The sequence below is a fragment of the Pseudopodoces humilis genome, chromosome 4 (assembly GCF_049639895.1).
Source record: "Pseudopodoces humilis isolate 2021_Gansu_Grassland_sample_001 chromosome 4, ASM4963989v1, whole genome shotgun sequence".
Classification (NCBI taxonomy): Eukaryota; Metazoa; Chordata; class Aves; order Passeriformes; family Paridae; genus Pseudopodoces; species Pseudopodoces humilis.
The window spans coordinates 24,359,804-24,379,650 of record NC_142203.1 but is presented as its reverse complement, the minus strand read 5'-3'; the positions used below and the strand labels follow the sequence as shown (position 1 = coordinate 24,379,650).

General features: G+C 39.3%; 1 protein-coding gene across 1 annotated transcript in view; it reads left to right on the top strand.

Annotated features, from left to right (window-relative positions):
• The window catches only part of LOC102106061 (3'-5' RNA helicase YTHDC2-like), a 31,602-nt gene extending 31,062 nt beyond the window's left edge, over nt 1–540 (top strand). Inside the window, exon 30 of the mRNA XM_014257098.2 lies at nt 110–540. The gene's annotated coding sequence lies outside the window, so the exon portion shown is untranslated. The remainder of the gene's footprint in view (nt 1–109) is intronic.
• Nucleotides 541–19,847: the final 19,307 nt, after the last annotated feature.

Genomic DNA, 19,847 nt, shown 5'->3' with positions numbered 1-19,847 from the left:
ATGAAAAGGTATCAACATACTCCATGTCATTACGGTACTGTCATTTGTAGCTTGTGGAAGAGCTGGTACACAGAGGACTAAATATTTTCTTCCTTTTGATTTTTTCTAGCTGACGTTGAAACATCAGCTCTAACCACTAGAATCAGCAGCATGTCTACAATACCAAGATAAGGAAGAAGGTGGTACAACAAACTATCTGCTGAAGCTCTCAGTCATAATGTGCAGCTAGCAGTGGAAGAATAAAGAGGGAATTATGTTTGTTTCAATGTTTCCTTGTTGTAAAAAATGTCAATAAGGTTATCCACCAATCTTGTTTTTGACTGAATTATTTTTTCTACAGTAGTGTGCAGATACTTGAAAGTGTGGTAAAGTTCAAAACTAAGTTTAAAGCAATGCACCACGTATAAGTTGTTTGTGGGTTTAAAATAGCACAACAGACAATTTACGTTCTTAATCCAGTAAATGTATGAAAGAAACCAGTTCAATGTTAATAATTCTTGCAGTTTGAGTAAAATAAATAAATTGACATGTCTCCAAATATATTGGGAATTCTGTAATTGTTTGGTGAACCTCTGTATGCACAGTACAAGGGAGAAGAATATATTTCATACAAACAATTAGGCAGCTGGAGAATGCTAGTTTTTGAATTCTAGTTTAAATACAGAAGGGAAAGAAGCATGAGACTTTTTTGAGTGTGGATTGGTCCAGTGGTATTTCCAGTTTCAATTTTTTTTTTGCCGTTAAAAATACTCACACTTTGACAAGCTGAAACAGTCTTTCAGAAAGAGGCCTGTGGCCAAATGGAATTCTAGTAGTTCACTAACTTGAGCATTGTTATAAGATTTCTACTTCTTTTATAAAAAATAAAAAATAATTACCAGTACAACTTGCTTCATCTTTCAATGTAGTCTTCAATTCTTCTTTCTATACCTCGTCTTTCAAGTTCTTCTGTACTGTTGTTGTTCTGGTTTATTTGGCTTTTCCTTAGTCACTAACGTAGTGTAATGTGAGGCTGTTATAAATTCAGTCTGCTCATTGCCAGCAATGTTGCTTATTCTTAGGTTAAACAGACAGCTTTTTCTGCTTCTGAGCTTCTGCTTAGTTTCTCATGTGTTCTTATGATGTTCTTCCACTTCAGGCTACTCCATGTATTTATTAACTCTGGTGCAGCATCATTAGAAACTTAAGTTAGACCTGAAACAGGCTACTGCAGGACCTGGTCCAGTCAATAAAAAGACTGCCAAGGATATGAATGGCTGTGAAAGAGAAGGGGACCAAAACAGTATCCAAAGTTTTAAAATGAAAAGGATCTTTAGGCATTAAACAAGCAAACAAACAACTTTTTTTTTAAAAAAAATATGTGAATATATATGTTTTCATCTTTAATGAAGACTGATTTGCACTAAGTAGTGTTTTTTAAAATCCATCTCTTTTTTTTTTTTTTATGGGAGACATTTATTACTAGTTTAGCACTCAATTTATATAAAAAGTAGTCAAGATAACATGCAAGAACTCTGCACTAGGAAAACAGTCAGATTTTTGGCATGTGGCTACTTCTCTCTGCCAATCAAGATGCAATCATTTCCATAAACAGGCCTCTCCAAGAAAACCTGTGTGTGGCAGCTTCTGCTCAAATCCATGTTCTGGCTAAGATAGGAGACAAATGGAAAGTCAGAGTTAGTTTTTAGCTGCACTGCAACCCTTCTCTCAAAATCAGATGCAGGAAAACTGGCACTTAAGTGGGAATGTGTTTTGTCTGTTTTTTACAGAATCATGGATTGAGTTGTTTAGGTTGGAAAGTCCTTTGATTCCAGTGCTTACCATAACACTGGCAAGTGTAACAAAATAGCCACTTTCTCCTAATCATTAAGTGAGAATTAGTTGTTGAGGATGCTGGAAGTGAAAAGGGGGAGTGCCAAATGAGAACAAAAAATGAACAAAAGAGCCACCAGATCAAGAAAATAAAAAAACCACATTTACTTTAGTAGAAAATGCTGACATAGCAGGCAGAAAAACAAGAAAATAATTTGATGTGTACTAAATGTCTGTAGAAAAAAAAAAAAAATGGCATATCTAGGTACCTGACCTGCTATTCTGCTCTCAAATTCCCAATAAGTACCAACTATATAAATATTTAATTAGTTTTTAGCATAAGTAATATTGGGGAAGATATTTGTGATTAATTTATTGAAAAAAATAATCAGGAAATCAAACCCATTTTCTGATATTTATCATAAGAAATATTTCTGACCGTTCTGCACAAATGAAGATAGATTGCTATAGTTTTGCCAGGACTCATAACTTCTTCACTGTTTTGTTTCACACTTGAACTATGTTTAATGTGAGCCATAGAGGACATGTGATGGTTGTGCATTTTGTGGAATTATTTTAAGTACTGCTTTTCATCTGTAGAATGGTTCCCATCAATACTGAAAGCTCAGAAAGGTTCAGCCTTTCTGTGTTGCTAGACTTCTGGCATGGATGTGTTCACAACATAGACACGTTCTAGTATTTAAGCCTTTCTCTGCAGGTGAAAAAAATTGCTATATCATGATGAAGGGAAGTGACAGCTGAACATCTGCTTTGAAGACTTTTTGATTTGTCTTCTTACCATATAGCTTCTGAAGGCTCATAAGCCTTGACCTCCATCACTCGTTTGGCTGCTTCCCTGGTCACACAATCACTTTGGGTCTTTGATGAGTATTCAATATGACACCAACCCTTACCCTGTCATCTCTGAGGGCAGAAGCAATTTGGCTATCCAAAGATTTCCTCTTTTTAAAAGGGAAGTTGAATAATGATCCATGTCATTAGGGATAGCCACAAAATGGTTAATTACTGCAGAACAGTAATTAAGAAAAGCCATGCTAGGTATTGGGATAAAGGGGAAGTGTTTCTGACTAGCATGTCATGTCACTAGCAAACCATCTCATTCCCTCAATTGGGATGGGAGAGAAATAGCAGCTTAATTATATGGGGAAAGTTTTTTGGCATTTATTTTGAAAATGACTGTGCTGTTAACTATCATTGTATGAAGGTTACTATGATTTGTCACCATGTCTTCCTTATCTCAGATAACTTGTGGTTTTTATCTGGATCTCATAGCAGAAATATGGTGAAGAGGGTCTTACTGCTGAAATGGTGGCCAAACGTGGTAACTCTTTTCCCTATTATTTTGCTGCATCAACTCTGCTATTGAAATTGGAGGAAGAAATTGGTATACTTACTACGAATGGCTTTATACACTAAACCAGGATACTGAGCATAAGTTGGACGTTGTTAGGTTGTGAAAAGCCAAGGTGCTAGTCATGTCCTCTCTGACTGCTACCCTTTCCACATGATCAAAGTGGTCATTGCTGTTCATTAGTATGGCATTTGGAGGGATCCTAATTACAAGGATCCTAAGAGGTAAACTTATTGCTTTGTAAGAGAAGAAGCTGGAACATGTCTTTTTCTCCCTAGGTCTGAGACTTGCAAAAGGGGAGGGAGAAAAATCTGTTCTAAAATGTTCAGCTTCTCAGTATTCCCATTGCACAAGGTACTCTTACTTGGCATAAACTGGATTTTGTGGACTTTTTGGTGCCTTTTTCTATCCTTCAGCTTTTTTTCTTTTTTTATTGTCTTCATGCTGTCAAATAATCTTTATGAAGCATTATGAAAGGAAACAATAGATAAAGCTTTTGTATTGATCTTGCCTGTAGTGGCTCTGAAGTTGTTCTCCGATCTCCTAGAGCATTCCCAGTGCCTGTGGGGCAACTGGGATGTATCTATTGACTGTTTAAGAGAACCATAAAAGTTTGGATTTGCTTCACTTCTACTGGTGGAGAGAATGTGTTGAGTAACAGACGTAGAACAAAATTATATCTCTGAATCTGGAAGATCATAAGGACCTTGCTTTGATTTCAGGTGAGGATAAGTACAGCATGGAGCTAAGATCCAGATCCAGGCTGGAGAGATGCTGAGTTTCGCAGTGGTTCCTCCTTCTGTTCATTAAAATAGATGTCTCTGTCTTTCCTTTACTGACCTGTAGTCTGTGAATCCTGCTGCAGCTGGGATTTTATACTCTGTTTGGCTGGATTGCAGGAAATTAGTACTAAATACAGAAGGGGTGAATTTGGCTGATGCACTGCTTCTGAACATGTTAAATTAGAGGAAAGAAATCAGCTGTCTGCCCTTTGGTGGTGATCCAAGGCCTAAATGAAGTGTAACGTGAGAAGTGGCCTATTGTGGCAGGCAAAACAAATAGACCTGGAGAACTGTGGTGAAAGCCTAGAGAATATCTGCTAAAAGTTCCTTGGGATTGTATCAGGTGTTGAAAAGGGTGCATATGCCAGATCCAACTGAGGAGTAATGTCTGGGAGCTAGTCCAAATATTTCAATCCTGGTAGTTTCTTGTGAGGGATATTTTCTGTGATATAGCTCCTGCATTTGATATAGGTCTCCTGGGATGCATGGTGGCCTATCAGCCTGCTGGTCTTCAGCATGTGAGAAGGCTTTGTCTGGAAGGTGACACTCAGATCATTCCCATTCTTCTCAGGGCCTGGCAGATGTTCTTCTCCACGTGGGGCAGTAGCAGTTCTGGGTCCTGCTTGCCCAAGGGAGCTGCCATGGGCATACTGTGTCCCTGGTCCAGTGTGGCTGCTGACTGCTGGCTGGGCCTCTGGATCCCAGTGGAGGCCACACAGGAGACTCGTACAGGAATGCAGCCCATGTACACTCTGTATGTGTCATGGGATGAGGTGCGGTGCAGTGCAGCCCTCAAGCTCTGAGAGCCTGTGCCTCTGCCCTGCTCACCGTGGTTGCCCCAACAGTTAGGGGTCACATTCTCCTCCATTGGTACCTCTGTGGTCCTCTTCTACAGGACTGCTTCAGGAGATTCCCAGAAATGAGACGAGGAAAACTTTACAAAACTTGTATTAGTGTGTCCATGGCAAAACCACCCCCTTGTCAATTCCCCCTTAAGGGGAAGGAAGCTTCCAAGTCTTGTAAGTGCTTGTGATAAAAAGGGGCAACAAAAGTCATAGGGTCTGCAAAATCTCACCAAGTTTTTTAGTAACTTACACAGTTGGCATGGAAATTGCTATATTAGTCTGCATCCTACCCTATACACAAGGCTGGGGGTTTGGGAGAAAGGCCAGGGTGAAAGGGAAGGGAGAAAAACAGATTAATTAAACAGAGGGAAGGAAAAAGAGAAAAAAAAAAAAAAAGAGAACAGGAGACTAGCCCTGGTTCTAAATTACATGCTTGGCATGGAAATTGCTGTTAGTCTCTAGCCTACCCTATATATACATTGCAGAGGGTTTGAGACGAAGGGATATGGTGAAAGTGAAGGGAGAAAAGAGGCAAATTATTAAAAAGAGGGAGGGGGAGAGAAAGAAAAAGGGCGAGAAAAAGATACCACCAGTCCTGGTTCCAGCATCAGTTCAGATGATGGGATGTCATTCCTCGTTCCATCATTGATCCAGCTGAAGGAATGTCATTCATGGTTCAAGCATTGATGCAGATGATGCAGGGATGTCAGTCCTGGTTCCATTGTTGATGCAGATTATTAGATGTCCATGGTCCTGGGAGCACTGCCAGGATTCAGGGAGATCCTTTTATGGGTGGGTTTCCCTGACCTGAAGAAAGGTTTCTTGCTTCCTATGCCAATTTGTTGTCATGCATGGTCTGTCGTTTCAGACTTTTCTGGAAATGGGTCACAGGCTTTGTGGCTCTTGCATGGTCTTGACTCTGCTCTAGAGTCCATGCTGACTTTTTGGCTTCATTCCTGCCCTTTTGCTGTACTGTGTTGTGTTGACCTCAGCAACTAGAACAAGGATATTTGTCCCGGAGGAGTGCTGTCTACCTCCGCATGGCCCCCTTCTCCAGTCACTACTTGTTCTTTCTCATGTCTGGTTATTACAAGCAGTGCTGGCTTTCTCCCAACAGCTCTCATGTATTTTTACCAGCAGTCCTTGGCTGACTCCACAGCCATCTGGCTATTGGTGTTTGAGACACATACACTGGCCTCTAGTCTTCTGGGATTCTCCACTTGTGTTGCTTCTGTAGGATGCTGAGCAGGCTCAGGGCCAGTCAGCATCTCAGGGGCTGGCCCAGCTGGCAGTGGGGCACTAATCCTCAGGCTGTCCCCCCACACAGGCACAGCCTGCTCAGAGCCTGGAGAGCTCTCCTGATTTGGGAGGGATGTTGGCTGCCAAGAGCCTGAGCCCTGCTGGGGCCATGGGCTTCCCTCTGGCAGCGTAGGGCCTACATAGGCACCTGGCCAAAGGCCCATGCCTCATAAGAGGTGAGCCCCTCTTGTGCAGGAGCTTTGATCTCTGTCCCTTTCCACCTGCACTTGGTGTGTCTTGTCTTCCCGTTTGGAAAGTTCTTTGTCACATCCTGCTTAGCGCAGGTCACGGGCTCTGTAATCTTCCTACATCTCCTGGTTGAGATTCCCCCTTTCAGCCATAGGAAATATGATTGACAAAACTCCAGAATGGGGCCTGGAACTGAACTTTTTTGGCAGGAAAGACAAAAATATGATCCTTCCAATGTACTTCTGTGCACAAGAATATGGGAGAATAAGCTTTAGCAAGCATTTAAAGAGGCAAAGCATTTCTGAACATGCTGAAATGAAGCTCCTGAAAAGAGACCATTTTGTTGAGGTGATTCTTCCCTGGTTAAGCTGACTGCAAGGTAGTTTTGTTGTGTCAATACTTTCTTTCTTTTGGCACAGATTTGTGTGGCTCCTCAGTGTTAGTTATAGCTATCTTTATTGTTTGAACAAGCTGAAAACTCCATGTATGTCCACTTTTGAGAAACATTTTAGGGAGCAGCTTAATGTGGCTGGCTTTTAAATGTGTGTTATCTTTTATTTACGTTCAGCTCAACATAGCAATGACATTTAATTTTACAAGTCTCTGAACACATCTTCAAAAGTTTGGGATATTTCCTTCTTTTTGTTTTTAATATTTAGAAAGTATATTCTGAGTTAGTCTTTTTTCTGTATTTCTGCCTTATAAAATTACTCCAAAAGTGAAGAGAGTATAACTGGAGTGGTGGTATGGTCTCACAGAAAGAAACACTTTAATAATTATTGCAGTAAGAAGTGAATGGTTTGGGAGAAGCTTATCCATAAATAACACCCCCATCTTGATTGTTAGATCAGAGCCAAAAAAAAAAAATTCCAAAGAAATGTATCCATTAGACTATATATGAAGCTGGTAAATACGGGGTTTAATTCTATGATCTGTACCAGCCTAGTTCTAGGATATAATATGTAATCAAGATGATATTTCCACTTAATAGCTCTCAGTGCTAGGAGGGTTTCCTGAAAAAGTCTGAATTGCCTCTTTCTTAGTATTTTACATGTAAATTTAATTCTAATTTTATCTGCTATTAATGAAATAAATTGATCTTAGATAATAGGGGCTAAAAGACTAAATTTTCTTACCCAAATAATATTGTTACTTAATTCTTAATCAAATAATCAGTCTCTAAAAATCTTCTTGAATTACTTTAGAATGTCCTATTTAATGTTCCTTTCGAAGTGTTTCCAATGTAAATAACAAAAAAAGATTTTTCTTCACTTAAATTTTCTTTTTTTCTTCCCATCAGCCTTCTGTTTTCAGGTTCTAATCAGCTTTCTGGAAACTCCTGTAAGCACACATGATCGCTAGGTGGTGATGTTCTGCCAAAAAAAAGCTTAAAATGTGAGAATTACAGGTTAATGAATAAAGGATGAGAAAGGCCAGAAAATGTAGATATTATAATTATTTATTTACTGTAGTTTTTTCTTTACAGTTTTGCAAAATTTGTAAGTTCAATGGTAAAAAAACACCTCTTTTCTGGTTGATTTATTTCAAATTGACAAACTATTTTTATGAACCTTAATTTGAGTAATGGTCTTGGACATGAATAATTGCATCTTCCATCACCAGGCAGTTTACACTACTGCTGTAAAGATCTTGGGAAGGTTGGTGGCACCTGATACTGCATTTTCAAATCTTAAGTTTAAAAATATGTCTGGAGTCGATATGCAGAAGGGAGTAAATAAGGTGCTGAGGTTGATGTGTATTTCTGAGACATTTCTGCTTTCATAAATGTATTTGCTTTGTTTTATATTTTCCTAATCTATAAGGAGGTACAAAAGTGCTCCTTAAAACCAGGATGGTCCTCCCTTAAATAACAGGATAATTGTTGGTTATGCCACAGGCAATAGTGTGCAGGGTACATAAACTTTCAGAATAATCATCTTTTCATAATTTTGAAACAGATGGTAAAACCTCTTCAATTTTTTTCTGAAGTACCTAATTTCTTATCGCCCAAAATTTTGACCAGATAGGTAGAATTTGCCTTTCCAAAGTATAACAGAAGTCTTGGTCTTTACCTCTGTATTAAAAAGAAGCTGAAAAGACATATTTAGTTATTTTCTGACTGGCAGTTGCTGCTTGCAGTTTATGTTATGAAACTTGCAAGAAAATAGAGCACCGGTATGCTAAAATAAGTGAATTCAGTCCTATCTGCCTTTTGATATGTGCTTCTCTGTAGCATGACTCTCCTTTTCCAGCAAATACTAATACTTTCTTCAGAGTGGCTACCATTCCTACTTTGCAAAGTTATTTGTCTTTGCAATCTCCTTAATGTAGATTAAGAAGGAGCAGATATGCACTGGAAGCTATGAAATAATATAAGAGTCTTCTGGATAGTCATCCTTGCTCCTGTGGGTTATCAAGAATTTTAATCTATGAGCACTATATTTTGGACTGGATAGCACAAGGGGAAATAAATAGTCTCCTGAGTCTACAGCAACCTGTTTAGGAGTTCCTACATGCCTTTTAAGAATTGTGCATGTGTGAAATGGTAAATCAAAATTTTCCACCCAGATCCTATTCCTGCCTATTGCATTCCAAAACTAGTTTCTTAGGTCTCATTAAATAAAAATAAAAATTTAATTTTCCTCTCTTGCCTCTGCCCTAAAAAATGCTTTCTAAGATAACATTTTTAGGGGCAGTAAACAACAAATATTCAAAGAACTTACAGCTACCCACCAATCTCACAAACACAGTCAGTTATGAAATGCAAACAGAGAAGGAGAGGGAAAGGCATTGGGACAAGTAGGTGCAAAAAACTTTTCCAAGTCTAGTGATGTCTATGAGTCTTGTGGGGTAAAAAATAAAATAATCAGCATGATTTATACCAGCAGAGTAAGTGTCTGGTGCAAATGCAACTCATTCTGACAAACAAGTCAATACAGTTTATTTCATTTGTGGCAGTAGTAACAAGCTGTGTCAGCATAAGCAGTCTTGCTGTGTAAGCTGTATTTGTCCTGTGGGGGTTCATTAACTTTATCTGCTGTAGACCAAGCCTTTTAGAGGAGCTTCTTGCTTACTTACTGGCAACACATAAAAACATAAGAGAGACATTAGTGACTTCAAATTTTCGTCTGATTAATAAGTTCTACATGCATCCCTTTGTAATGTTGTGGCTATTCCAGAATTGCTCTAGGTAAGGATGGCACCCCCTGATATGGAGATGGCTTCTAGGCAAAAATAAAACTACACTATGATAGCTTGCTTTTTCAAAGCAGAAAACATGCACCCTGTGCCCCGTTCCACAGCTCTTACTTCCCCATCTGAAAGCTTTTGTTTGTTTTATGCCATGTCTAATTATGCTGCAAAAGGAAGATTTTTCCAGAGTGGAAAATACCAAGATTCTATTACTGATCATATCTTGAAGACAAGAGTGCTGTTAGAAAGGCAACTCTATCCCAACTCTGTAATACTGAAATCTTAAGAAACTGCTGGGCAACCAACAGGATGCTGTGGAATTAAATTAAAAGATTATTATAAAGATGCCTGTGTTTATTAGACATATTTTTAATTTCATGGTCCCATTTTAGAGCCTACAAAGTTGTATCCAACAAGATAGGAGGAAGCTTGTCCATCAGCTTACCTGGGTTTATCAGGTCCAGAGGATGAGTCCTTAGCACTGCTGGTGAGAGGAGCATTTAGCTCACACATTCTAGCACATTCCCCTTGCAATTAAACATTCTTCAATCCACAGGCTGCTGGCATTTAGTCATTTGAAAAGCTAATAACCTTTGAAATGTCCTCATTCTTAAGGAAAATCTGTTATACTTTCTGAAAAAAATAGGTTTTCAGCTATGCTTTCCATATTTAATATTAGGATTTGGTTGAGAAAACAGGATTCATATTTATATTTCAAAAATTGAGTTTTTTCTGTAAAAGTCTCAATACTGTAATAATATTTGAATTTTACAGATTTTTAATGCTGCTACTTAGGAACTCTGCAGACTCCACGTCTGGAAAAAATGCACATCATCTTAATCATAATAATCTTTTAGGTTAATTTTGTTTACCCCTGACAAAAAGCCAATTTTTAATATATTTAATTATGTCACACATTTTCTTTTATTGTGAAGCCTTAGGAAAAAGCCACAATTTAAGCTTTGAGGGTCCTGCTTGTACCCTCAGTAAAGTAGCTCTGCTTCTCTTGTATGCAACCATGGTAGATCTCAGTAATAGCAATATATTTTGGGTAATATTGCAAAGTAATAAAATGCTGAAGCCTGTTATCTCTGTTGGTGATGCATTCAGAATGGCATCCATTCTTTCAACATTTAACTGATCCTACTTTTGAGTGAGAAGAGATTTTGGGCATTCAGTTAACTTCTGGAACTGGAAACAGCCATCAATAGCACTCTAATCCCAGGGCTGTGCGCAGGTAACTGCTTTTGCTTCAGTATTTTCAGGCAATAGTGGGTAAAATTACTGCCAAAAATCAGTCGTAAAGTGCTTTTTCTCCTACAGTGTGAATAGTGGGATTAGCATAACAGTTATTTTTCTTAGTTTTTCTCGTTTGGAAGATTTTCATCATGAAGATCCCTAGAGATGTCTGTGCAGTTAAGCCATTCTGCTAATGCCAAACCCAACCTCATCAAAGCCATTGTGGGGAGCCTGTGTGTGCAGGGTAGTTCTGAAATACCTGGTTGTATAAGGCAAACCTGTGCCGACAGCAGAGCTCTCTGCCTGCAGCAGAAGAGTGAAATCAGCATCAAGTCCTTTAACTTGTCAAAATCCATAAATAAAGTGAGGGGGTAGTGTAGGCTCTGCTGATTGGGAACAGGAACCTTATACTACAGGTTACAGTGGCCAGATTTTGCATTTGAGAGGGACACTGTCTTTGGGTTCCTCTTTGGTATATCTTTGGATATACCTGTTAATTTCATGCCTTTTTGTGTAACTGTGATCAGATGGTGGTAGCCCTCTGTCCTTTGATACTTCAGAACTTTGAACTTATGATAGAAAGGTAAAGAGCTCTGCTCATCAAAAACTGTCTGTTGTCTACTGTGTTTTGCATAGCTAATCAAGGTAATTAACAGAGGAGTTGTAAGTATTATGGCCATCTGGATATATAGCAAAAATAAAGGGAGAAGAGTTAAGGTCTCTCAGCTGTAATGAGGTAGTGTTTTATAAGTATTTTTATTTTTTTTTAATAAGCTGTGCTGGTTTGAATGTCAGCCAGCAGGAGAAGTTAACCCCACACAAATACCTTGCCAGAGATTTTAAGCTGAAGTTACAATTTAATAGAAAGATTACAATAAGTGCAATGAATACAGAAAACTGATTTGAAACCACAGGGTACAACCTGGCCCCCGTTAGGTGTCTCAGTCCAAATGAAACATGGTTGCAGTGCTGTTGAGAGATGACTGCAGTCTCTTCAAAAGACATGGTCCTGTGGAAAGTCTGGTCGCCCTCCAGATGTCCAATGGTGGAGGCAGTATCCTGAGCCACAGATTATATACAGGCAGGAATGTTCAGTAGCTCCCCCAGGGTGGGCATTTTCACAATGGAATGATGTAATACTATGAGTCATAGGATATTTTGAGGAGTCCTTGACTGACCATTGGCAGACATGATCCCCCTTAGGCTGCATGTATTTACCATGTGGAGACAAAGGAAACATTACACCCAGCTCATATGTGGGATGTGCATGGCTCAGCTGCTGTAAATGGCCCACTATTAATGGTTAATAATAATAATAATAATAATAATAGTAATAATAAATGTAGTTGGGCGTGGAATACATACTTTAGCCACACTCATATTGTTACTGTTTCTCCTGTAACCACAACATAAGTTAATAAAATATTTTACAAGGAGAACGTGGTATTGGTTAGATCATGGAGTGCATCTCACATTTTCACCCTCATTTCATTGAGGAAGAAGACTTCTAATTTTGATTTCTTCAGCTGTGAGTGTAACCTCTGTATTACCCCTTGGCCAGTAGCTAAGGGTTAAGGTAGGTGACAGTGAAGGGCTTTCTGTCAAGAGACCTATGTCCTATCTGCATAGCAACAAGTGTTGTGGAGAAAAATGTGAATAAATCTGGAGCAGTGAGGTTTTTTTCCCCTGAAATATCCAAAGTCTCTACTTACTATAAAATAAGTTTTTTTGAAGGTCTGGAACAGAGAGAAGCACTCAAGTAATTTGTGTATATTGATATCAAATTGAAAAATTGCTGTTACCCTGCCTTCTGTAGCTATGCCATCTAAGACAGTAGAGCTTTTGTTTTCTGACACTATCAGGGCATTGATGTGAGGTTTCTTTCCACACTGAAATGCTTCTCTGAAGGTGATGTTTTGCAGTTTGTGGTGGTGCCTGTGATACTGTAGTGATCAAACCCATATTGACCATAAAGGTCAGTATCTCTTCCATCTAGTGCTTTTACCTCTGTGAGGCTGGCCAGTTTGTTCCAGACTAAACAATAGTGGAAGTGGAATAGTGGCTTCTTATAAGAAGCTGTTCTTGCAGAATGATGTCTTGTAGAGCGGTGTTGCTCGCAAAAAAAAAATTGATCAGGGCCTGGATTACTTTACTGTCTTGCAAAATAGATTAAATAATCCAGAGCAACCTTTATGAATTAGCAATGTTGAAGTAGTAGTGTTGCTAAATCTCTCCCTCTTGGTTCTTGTAGATGAAGCTAGCAGATTTTGTTTTTGTTCTGCTTCAATTGATTTTCAAAATATTCATTATTTCTGTGTTCTACTATCTACATATAGCCAACAAAATAAACAATTGCAGTAAATTGTGTCACAGTGTTTGGTATGGGTACCAAATAAAATCTATCTTCTTTTGTTATATTTAGTAACTGTTAGTGAGGTTTCACTTTGGGAGTCTCAAAAACTCTGTCTAAATGGGTTGTAAGCTATCAGTGGTGTGTATTCTGCTTCACTTGCTGTTTATCCCAAATGTGACCCAAAGCAGGGTCACATTTCCTTTGTGTCCAATGCTTTAACCTTGTGACTTAAAAGCAAAATTTGTAATCAAGGTGCAGTAAAAATATGGAAGTGTAATTGAACATATCCAGGCAGTACTAGTCTGTTTAGTATTCAAAGTACGGTGTCAGTTTTTGACCTTCTCATTTTATTGGCCTTACTTCCCTGCTATTAGTTATCTGAAGGTTCCCAGCTGTGTGTTTCCCTATATCTCCAATCTAAATTGCATTAAGGAGGAATCCACAAAGCTGTGTGCCCACAACAGACTTCAGTGGTTTTTCTGTATGAGGAGACAGAAAATGAAGGATTTGTTTTCCTCTGTGTGTATGCGCCAAGATATGGGACACATTTTCACCACCTTCTCAAGGGAACCTGAAGGGACAAAAAGACAACAGAGTTTGTCTTGTTGTTGTAGCTGTGGAACTACAATTAGTGCAGCAGGATGGGAGTTATAAAGTGGCTCCTGAAATATGCTTGTGATTTCTTAGGGACTCTATAGATACTAGGTTACTGGCACATGCTATTTCCCTACCTTGGCAGGACTGACCCAAATGTCAGTTTTTCATGGAAGCAAATACACAGAAAAGGGCAGGAAAAGGAAAAGGCTGGGACAGGGAAATGTGCTGGAGAGAAAGAGAAGGTGAAGACCTGTCTGCTGCAGGAATTCACAGGGGAATATTTTTGCAAGGTTTTTAACAGTGAAGATGGTAGGCTTGTGGCTACCAGCTTTCTTTTTAACCTGAAAAGCTTTTCAGGTTTTCACAGTTTTCCTGTATAGTAATTGGAGAGTTTTAAATTTTCTCAATGCAGGTGGGTGCCTTTGTGATACATAAATACCTACCCAAAACATAAGCTTTCAGCTTCATTGGGACTTCCAGCCCTATGTGATACCACCAGGCAAATTTGCAAGGTGAGAGGACAGCCTCCAGCAACTCTCTGTTCCCCTCCCCGAGAAGAATTTATAAACAGGGAAACTGACATGGTGAGAAGAGAATGTCAGGACATCAGACTGCTTTTCCTGATGCTTGGCTCTTTGAGGCTGATTCCATCAAAGTGATTATTTATGTATGTCTGCAGCATGATTGGCATTTCCTCTTGTGAAACCTCAGGAGGTGGAAGTCATAATAAATGTGAGTGACAGAACTGAATTATGAAAGAAGCCAGAAATATTCTACAGGGGTGCCAGAAAATATTTTTTTAAATATAAGATACATTTTCTGTAGGAAAATACTTCAGTATTTAGGATAATAAATTCTCTTCATACTTTAATGCATTGCTTGACAACCAGTCTTTGCACTCAGATAGCTTGGAAATTATTCAGAGGAATCAAAATAATCTTATAAGTACTCATTTATTCATGAACCTCCCATTTGGGTGATTCCCTCTGCCACCCCCCTTCCTTCAGTCTGCGGCAGATGAAACTGTTTTCAAGGTTTTATATTGCAGTGAACAGTATCACCAAGAAACAGACAATTGATAAGAGGTTGCCTGGGAAACCCTGTGCCCACTGATTTTCATTTTGCTGCATTATGTACTTGTAGGTGTAACTATTTTCAGCCAAAAAATTCCCCCAAAATTCTTCCATTAGAATCAGTGCAGTGATGGGGAAATTACCTTTTATTTTTATGAGAATTTAATCTTAGTTTCTCATTTGGTTTTTGATCATTTCTAACAATGGGGGTGTTTCATGTGTGCGGGTGTGGGTGGGTGCGTGGTGAAGTGGTAGAGGTTTTTTTGGAAAGTACTTACGGCAATAGAAATTCTGCTTGAGAAAGCAATATGGAAATCAGCTGCTTTAAATGCAGCTCACGTACGAAACATACATCTCCCTGCCAATGGAAAAACCCCACCAGCTCTCAAGAGAGCCCTGCTCTGATCAGTCTGAGTAGATTATCCCTTCAGCTTTAATAATTCAAACTCCCTGTCTGCCTTACAGGGAGTTTTCCTCTGGCTTGGAAGACACATGATGCTGACTTGGGAGATCCCCAGTCTGCTGCTCGTATTTTTAATGATAGGTTTGTTCTAGACACTATATTCTTAAGGAAGAAAAAATAATTTTTTTTTTTTTTTCTTTGTAGGAGGAAAATCTGTATGGAATCCAAGAGATTTACATGGATTTTCACTTTCCATTTACTCGGGATTTTTTTTCCTCCCAAGTAAGAGGAAAAATTGAAGGTTAAATAGTTAAGTTATGCTAGCAGTAGAAGATTAATCAAAATCACGATTAGCCTGTTTCACCTTACAAGGTATCTTAGCACCCAAATACCCATTGTGTGCCCCAAGTATTTTCTTGATACAAGATTTGATGCTAGCGTAATAATAAAGAAATAAAGGAAAACCTGATTCCATGTTCTGCATATCCACTATGCAATTTGCTAAGTTCTTTATGTGTGTGTTCCTCTGGTGGTATTGGCAATACTTTGCTGACTTTATTGCTGCAAAGTTTTAGCTCTGGAAACCACAGTAGTAATGGTGAAATCCCAGGAAGCCCTGCTATCCATCTGTGGCCTCTGCTCTTCTGTCAGGATGGGTCTCCCTAGCCTGGCTGAGATGAGTAAAGTCAACGTGTCTTGTGAGACGTGGCGATTAGGCATGGCCACAGCATCCTTCCTGCTAGCGGGTAATTAAGTCTGACAGACAGATACGATGAAAGTAGGAAAAAAGGTGGTGAAAATGGTGGTGAAAGAGCTCTTCATCCGTCAAACTGATTTTGGTAGGTCAGTGTCCTGCAGTACCACCAGGAGGTTTTCCAGGGTTGAACACGGCATTGGTGCACTGTCTGCTGGGGCAGTCCACGTACCCTTTGTGCGGGCTGCTTCCAGGTGGCCGCAGGAGAGGCGGCTGAATCTGCACACCAGTGCACTAACACAGGGCTTGAATGTGTGGGGCAGGAGGGACCAGCCGCACCCCGTGCTCGCACGGGTTCTCTGCCTCCGCCTCACTCACGGAGCAGCAGCAGAGCAGCTCAGCTTGCGGAGCAGCCTGGGATGGTGGGGCGGGGAAATGGGGTCAGCCGAGGTCTGAGCAGATTTCTGCAGGTTCTCACGCTTCTGTGTGCTGCCCTGCATCTGCAATGCTCTCTCGTGCCAGTCGGGGCTCTGACACAGCATCCTCCTGACTGCACACCCTTGAAAATTTTCCACCCGGGGTGAGAACAGCAGTCAAGTGAGTTCAGAGCAATGAATTGCTTTTCTTAGTTGCTTTTCACGTACACAATGGGAGTGACACTCATACTCCAGGTGACCACGGACCAGTGCGGTGGCTGAAAGCTGCTGAAACACAGTGTGACAGAGGCCCATCCCAGAAATGAGGACATCTATCTTTGTCCTCTTTGCAGAGCCAACCTGCCAATGGGGTCAAACAGTGTACCAGTAAGTGCAGTACTCAAAAGGAGAACTGGGTCCTTTCTCCTTTTTTTCCTCTTTTCTTCTCATCCACTTTTTTCTTTTTTTTTTTTTTTTTTTTTTTTCCTTCCTGTAAAACCTAATTTCTGCTCCTAAGACTGCATTTCTGCCAAGCACCACTTTATTTTCTGTCAAAGGGTGAAGAGGATCAAACCCCAACTTTTATACCCATCACTTTTATACCAGATGAGTGGTAAAAGCAGGATATTTATATTTCAAAATCTAATAGCATAGAATGTAAATATATCTGACTGTCAAATTCACTTCTGTTGCTATGTACAGATTTTGATGAAGGGTTATGCAGCTCCTAATACTTCACGGAAAGAAGTGATACTTTTAGTTGTTTCAAGTCGTTGTTTGAATACATCTGTTACTTTCATTTATCCAATTTTTTTAACATACGTTTTCTACAATAGATGTATATTTGATTTCTTCTTGGCAATGATGCAGTGTGGAGATTTGGTTTCTATACAAATATATTACATCTTCCAGGGGAATTTAAAATGGCTAGCAACATTGCTTAAGCATAGAAATTCGTTTAGTAAGACAGATTTATTGGAGCAGTACTGAATTAGTTGACACAACATATAACACACAGTTTGATATTGCCTTCTGCCCTCTCAGCTTTACCAATATTAAGTAGATTAGCTTGACCATGCAATAAGCTGTGCCTGCAATTTCCTCTTTTATGGGCAGGTTAAATGAAACACAACAGAGCAGTTGTGCTGACTATGCTTATAGAGCATATTTGTCTGGACAAAATAGAAGCCTTTTATTTTCCATGCCCATACCCTGTTCCATTGATGACACTCTTTTTTCGACACCTGTTAATTTACATGCTGTAAGTTTTCAATTTACATTTCCAGTTAAGTATATTACTGCCTAGTATATTACTAGTTAAAAACTAATTGGGTTATGGCAAACTTTTTTTACTTGAAGTGTTCTGCTTTCTCTTAATAAAATATTTGTGATTAGGTTTTGCTTTATTTGGTACTCTTTTGGTCTTATTTCTCCAAAGCAGAATGTCACCTTAATTTTCATATTTCCTGTCAGAATTGACAATTCACTGCTATGGGTAAAAAATGTTAGCAAAGGATCCAAATGATACAGAAAAGTAGAAGATTTTAAAGCATTGAGTTTTGAAAAACACACAAAAGACAGTAGGAGATGAGATATAAAGGGATACAAATATTCGAGAATATAAGAATAATATAATTTCTTCAGTGCTCTTAAGTTTTTCCTTGGTATAATAACAACTGAACCACTTCTGAGACAGATAATGGCTTAGACATTGCATCAGGTCTTGCTATTTTATCGTATACTAGTAGTCTGCATTGGTAGTAGTCAGCAAGCCTAATTGTTTCTTGAATGTGGAAGAATACATTGCCAATATATACATAACCTGAATCTGGCCATCATAGTGTAACTTGGATAAACTTTTGTGCATCTGAAATGGAGATGAGGGTCTTTGTTCATGCTACTGAAACTGGACCAGAAATTCAAGGGAAGTGTTTCACTCCAAGAATTAGTTATTGAGATACCAAGAAAAGAGGCCCACCTAAAAATAATTTGTATCTAGTAAAACTCTCTAACTGCAAACTGACTACAAATGTATTTTTTGCTAAGATTTGGGGCTTTTACACTGATGGAAATACTGCACATCTAATAAAAACAGACAGCAAACATTTGTACAAATTAACTACAGCCATTTTCTATCCCTTATGTTCCTCAACCACACCCCCTTATCTTGTCTCCACCCCATCACTCTGAAACACCTTTCAACCATAGGAATGTAGTCAAAAAAGACATCCAGAGTCAATTAGAGGTATCTTTCTCTTAGCATGGGTTCCATTGTCCTGGGCAACCTCCAGCTTTGAGAAGCTGGTACCAGAACTTCCTCAAGGTGCAAATTGCCAAAGGTTGGTTCTGCCAGCGCATCTCACATATGTCTCTGCTTTTGCATGCCTTTGCTGTAGGTCTTCCCACCAGAGTTATTACACTACTGCTGAGAATAATTCTGTTCACCTTTAGTTCAGTTTCACCCAGCTGAGACTAGTTTTCATATTTTTCACTGGCCTCCACATTACCTCTTAATGTTCTTAATGTACTTGCAGTCCTCTCTGCCAACCCTTAGTGGTGGGACCTGAGAGTCATCCTTTCTTCCAAGAAGGTAAGTGAATTTTCTCACTTTCCAATAGCTCCTGGAAGGCTGTTGGGCCTTAGGCCCTTAGGCAACAAGTCAGACTGCAGCCACAGGCATTCAGAAACCCAAAGAATTAATGATCCTCTTAGCTGATTGTCAAACTGCTCAAGCCTCTCAGTACTCTCTAGCTGCTCTTTATTTTTAGAAGAATTATATTAGTGTGCCCACTCAGCTATGGCTAAGATGATGTCAGTTTAAAAGTCAAAAAACTAAGATCTTTATCATCCACACAGTGGTTCAGATTGTGTCAAAATATTCTCTTTCTCTGAAGACAAGACAATTACCAAGATTTGGATACTGAGGCTTGCAGCCTGCCCAGAACATGGCCACTGCAGCCCTCCAGCTCCTCTTGCTTTGTGTGCACAGTGGAGGCTAAAACTGCCATTTCACTTCTCTTCAAGGGGATCTGTTTTACTGAGCATTTACCTAATCTCTGGTAAAACAGCAGAAACTTCTGCTTTGGCAAAAAAGCACAGTAAATGCAATGAAGGATGAAATTTGTAACACCAACTGAGAATGAGAAAAACAGTGGACTGGGAGACTGGAATGTATATGTGCAGCAAAGTTGCATCAGCACAAGGTTTTGTTGACAGCATCTTGCTACAGACCTGAGCATCTCTAGGCAACTTGTCTGTAATTTCAGAATCTCAGCAACATTTGTGCTTTATAAATTTAAAACTTGCATCAACAACTTTCTGTATATGTGCGTAGTGAACTGCCCAAAATGAGACCAATTCTTCTAGGTTGAAAGTTCCAACATACTCTACAGACCACAGGCTGACCCTGATTACCTGTTAGGAGGAAATGGGCACTTTCAGTGACTCCACACCTGGATGGTGAGGGTATCTGTCGTGGCCTATGCTTTTATATTGCACATGATAAAAACATCTCAGGAGCAGTAGTTCAGTATTACCCAGTTCTTTCTGACTCAGCAAAGAAAGAAGTTACTCCAAGCATG